The sequence below is a fragment of the Triticum urartu genome, unplaced genomic scaffold (genome assembly GCF_056163025.1).
Source record: "Triticum urartu cultivar PI428250 unplaced genomic scaffold, HENAU_Tu73 scaffold2, whole genome shotgun sequence".
Lineage (NCBI taxonomy): Eukaryota > Viridiplantae > Streptophyta > Magnoliopsida > Poales > Poaceae > Triticum > Triticum urartu.
The window spans coordinates 12,372,583-12,377,582 of record NW_028260368.1 but is presented as its reverse complement, the minus strand read 5'-3'; positions in this window follow the sequence as shown (position 1 = coordinate 12,377,582).

Genomic DNA, 5,000 nt, shown 5'->3' with positions numbered 1-5,000 from the left:
CTTCTGATTTTCTTGTTTCTATCTACTAGACGCCGTAGAGAATTGAGAATTTTCATGTCTTTCAATTCTCGTACTCGTAATTGGAAAGTTATGGAAGGAGACCCATCATTTTGCAATGAAAACAACATATAAAACTCTGGACAATTTCGAAATCAGGCCAAGCGTCTTAATACATATGCAAAAAAATTCATTATTGGCCCACCATTGATTAGAAGATTTAGCTTGTATGAATCGCTATTGGTTTGATACGAATAATGACAATCGTTTCAGTATGTTAAGGATACAGATGTATCCACAATTCATTTAGAGTTACTTAATAGTCTATTTCTTATACCATATCTCTATCCCGTGAAATTCTCGAGCCAAAAGATGGATGCATATGCTGTGTTTCATTTTGCTAAATGATATCAATTAAATGGTGTATCAATTCCATAAATTGCATATAGCAATAAATAAATCAGCAAAATTCTTTCTAATATTTTAGATAGAAGAAACATTTCTTCTATCTAAAATATTAGAAAGAATGTACCCTTCTATCCAAATCCAATTTGCATCGATAAAATAAATCCAAATTCCAGTAGTAGATGAATAATTGCAAATTTGTGTGTGTACGAGATTAGAATAACTTCAAAATAACTGACATAATTTTGTATTTTTCCTGATCAGAAAAATACATGAAAAAGAAAGGAGGTAGAAAAATTTTTGGATTTATGGTTAAAGAAGAAAAAGAAGAAAACAGGGGTTCTGTTGAATTTCAAGTATTCAGTTTCACCAATAAGATACGGAGACTTGCTTCACATTTGGAATTACACAAAAAAGATTTTTCATCGGAAAGAGGTCTACGAAGACTTTTGGGAAAACGTCGACGTTTGCTGGCTTATTTGGCAAAGAAAAATAGAGTACGTTATAAGAAATTAATCGGTCAGTTGAATATTCGGGAGCAGTAATTTAATCGTTCAAATTTTTTTCTTGTTTTATTATTTTTTTAGTAGTCTTATAGTAGTCTTAGATTTTTCATTTTGATGAGCCTCGCTTTGAGGAATTCATGGAATAATCCATTTTCATGGAATAATGAATTAAGGAAGAAAGGATATGAGTCTACCGCTTACAAGAAAAGATCTCATGATAGTCAATATGGGCCCTCAACACCCATCAATGCATGGTGTTCTTCGACTGATCGTTACTCTCGATGGTGAGGATGTTATTGATTGTGAACCCATATTAGGGTATTTACACAGAGGAATGGAAAAAATCGCGGAAAACCGAACTATTATACAATACTTACCTTATGTAACAAGGATATAGAGAGATTGTAGAAAGGGGATAGGATAGTTATTTTTGCAAGAGACTTGTTGTAAATTCCTTAACTTAAGAAAGAAAAAAGAATAAAAACACAGATACATAACATAAAAAAAAGAATAAATAAGACGAGATTCGACCTCCCCCTACATATTTAATTTCCTCTCCTATACAAAAACTAGCAAGACCCACTCCATTGGTAATTCCATCAATAACACCCTTATCAAAAAACTCCGTGAGTTCGGTTAACCCTCTTATACCGAGGGTAAAGACCCTAGTATAGAAAATATCTATATAACCACGATTATATGACCAACTGTATATATTTTTTTTTACTTGATCTAAAAATTCTTTTTTAGGATTTCCTTTGTAAAAAGAGTTTATTAAATCCAAATTCTGAAAAAAAGAATAAGCGGATCCATAGAAGATATATGCTATGAATAAACCAAAGATAGCTAGACTTACAGAAGAAATTGCATTAGTAATAAATTCATATGAATTTACAAAAGAATTAGAACTTTCCTGGGTAAAGTTTATTGAGGGAGTTAACCACTTTGATAATATGGTTAACTCTGCTATTCCATTACCAATTCCTCCATTATCAAAAGAGATTCCTATGAATCCAATGAACAAAGTGAAAAGTAGTAATATAAGAAGAGGAAATAACATAGTATTTCCCGTTTCATGCGGATAGGCAAAAGTTTTTTTAGCCCCAAAAGACGTAGTAAAGGATCCTATCCTATTTCTTGTATTACCTTGAATTTTTGGTATATTTTGTGAAAAAAAGAAACTCCACTCTTCGTTGTTGATAAAACGAAATCCCTATTCACTCCTTTGGGTATCCTTTTTCCCCATAAGGATATTGAATACAAGGAACTCTCTTTAGTGCTACTGTAATTTTGAAAATGAACACGCAAATACCCATCAAATGTAAGTAAATATATCCGAAACATATAAAAGGCAGTTAATCCTGCAGTAAAGGAGGCTATTATTCCAAAAAGGGGCGAATACAACCAACTATTACTAAGGATTTCATCTTTGGACCAGAAGCAAGCAAGAGGTGGAATACCACAAAGAGAAAGTGTACCCCATAAAAAAGTAGTTCTTGTGATTGGAATGTATTTTCTTAAACCGCCCATAAGAACCATATTTTGACTTTTATCTGGTGAATATCCAACAAGAGGTTCCATTGAATGAATAACGGATCCGGATCCCAAGAACAATAAAGCTTTTGAATAAGCATGAGTGATCAAATGGAATAAAGCAGCTTGATAAGAACCTATACCTAGAGCTAACATCATATAACCCAATTGAGACATTGTAGAATAGGCTAAGCTTCTTTTAATATCTCTCTGAGCAAGAGCTAAAGTAGCTCCTAAGAATAGTGTTATTGTACCTACTAAAGAAATAAAACTCATTATCAAAGGTAAAGATATGAAAAGAGGAAGAAGTCGAGCTAGAAGAAAAATTCCCGCAGCAACCATAGTTGCTGCGTGTATAAGAGCCGAAATAGGAGTGGGCCCTTCCATAGCATCGGGTAACCATACGTGAAGAGGGAATTGTGCGGATTTCGCAACTGCACCAAGGAATAATAAAAAAGCACACAAAGTAGTAAGTAAAGAGTTAATTCCATTATTAGGAATCCAGTTATTAGCTATTTTGAACAAATCCCTAAACTCTAAACTACCTGTTATCCAAAAAAAACCTAAAATTCCTAATAATAGACCAAAATCCCCTACACGATTAGTTACAAAAGCTTTTTGACAAGCACTCGCTGCGATTGGTCGTGTAACCAAAAGCCTATCAATAAATAAGAACACATTCCCACGAGTTCCCAAAAAAAATAAATTTGTATCAAATTGGAGCTAGTAACCAATCCCAACATGGAAGTATTGAAAAAACTTATATAAACAAAAAATCTCAAATATCCTTCATCGTGAGACATATAACCATCACTATAAATAAGAACCAGGATTCCTACAGTAGTAATTAGTATTAACATAATAGAAGTAAGTGGGTCAATCAAGTATCCAAATTCTAAAGAAAAATCATTATTGACGGTCCAAGACCATAGATATTGATAGATCGAACTTCCATTTATTTGTTGAATAGACAGTTGAACTGAGAATACCATAGCTATACTTAAGAGTAAAACACTAGGAAAAGCCCATATGCGACGAAGATTTTTTGTTGCTGTCGGAATAAGAATAAGGCCAAATCCCATTGACATAATAACTGGAAGTGGGAGAAGAGGGATTACCCATGCATATTGATATGTATGTTCCATAAGAAAAGAAATTGCAATTTTTACTTCAATTTTTACTTCAATTTTTCTATAAAATTGTTTCCGATTCACCAAACCAATTCTTATCTCTTTCTGAAAGAATAAATAAAAAGAATAAGAAAAAATACTGAAATTCTTAATTTTTCCAAAATTTATCTCATTGAAATAATTAAAAAATTAAGAATGGGTTTAGTTGGTTAAATTAAAAAAGTTAATAAAATAACTAGGTAACGAAGTTATTTTATTAACTAAATAAAGATATTTATAAAAATAAAAAAAAAAAAGTGGAATCATTTTACTTTCTATTCATAATTCATTTTTATATTTCTTTAAAACAAAGATGAAACAGCTCTCTTGTTCCATAATTAACTGATTGAGTGAATTCCAATGAAAACCTATGTTTATAAGAAATTATCGAATAGTCCTTACTTCATATAGAACTAAAATTCTAATGACTATAAATTACCTAAGTTTTAGAATGTCTTGTTTAAGAGACTCAGTATTTTTTGTTTTGATTGGAATTCCTTTCCTTTATGGAATACCATTCTGAACTTAATTAACTATTTTCATTTTCCCTTCTTTTTATCCCCCCGTCTTATCTTATATGGGGGATAGGCTTCCATACCATATATCTATATATGGAGTATACTTGATATATAAATAGATATAAATAGATTTAAATGAGAAACCCTTCTATATATTCTATATTATTAAAAAAAAAGTATAAAATATATAAAGAAAAAATGTTAAAAAATTCTTGTTGTCTTATCCGCATTAGACAAAATGAAGTAAAAAATAATTCAAAATTTAAGTATCTTTCAGTATCTAAGTATAAATACTAATAAAAAGAAGAAAGAAGGATTGATTTGCAGCATAGATGTCTTTCACATACAACTAGAAAAAAGTAATTTCCTTTTTGAATGGCAGTTCCAAAAAAACGTACTTCAATGTCAAAAAAGCGTATTCGTAAAAATATTTGGAAGAAAAAGACTTATTTTTCCATAGTACAATCTTATTCTTTAGTAAAATCAAGATCATTTTCGAGCGGTAATGAGCATCCAAAACCAAAGGGTTTTTCTGGGCAACAAACAAATAATAAGATTTTGGAATAATATGAATTGACTTATCAAAAAAGAATTCCAATTATTTAATAATTTGGATTCTTCTTTGAATGTACTTTTATGTGTCGAATTACTCGGTACAATATTCTTAGAACAAAAAACCCCTCTTATCTTATATATACAAGAAAAAAAAAGTTTTGTTTGGTATACTGTGTGCTAAGTATTCTTTTCCTATCAATGAACTTTTCATAATTTTCCTAATAGAATCCTCATATTCTATTAGGAAAATTATGAAAAGTGGAGTATTCTTACAATAGGACTTACAACTTCCACCTATCTTCTCCAAAATCATAAGG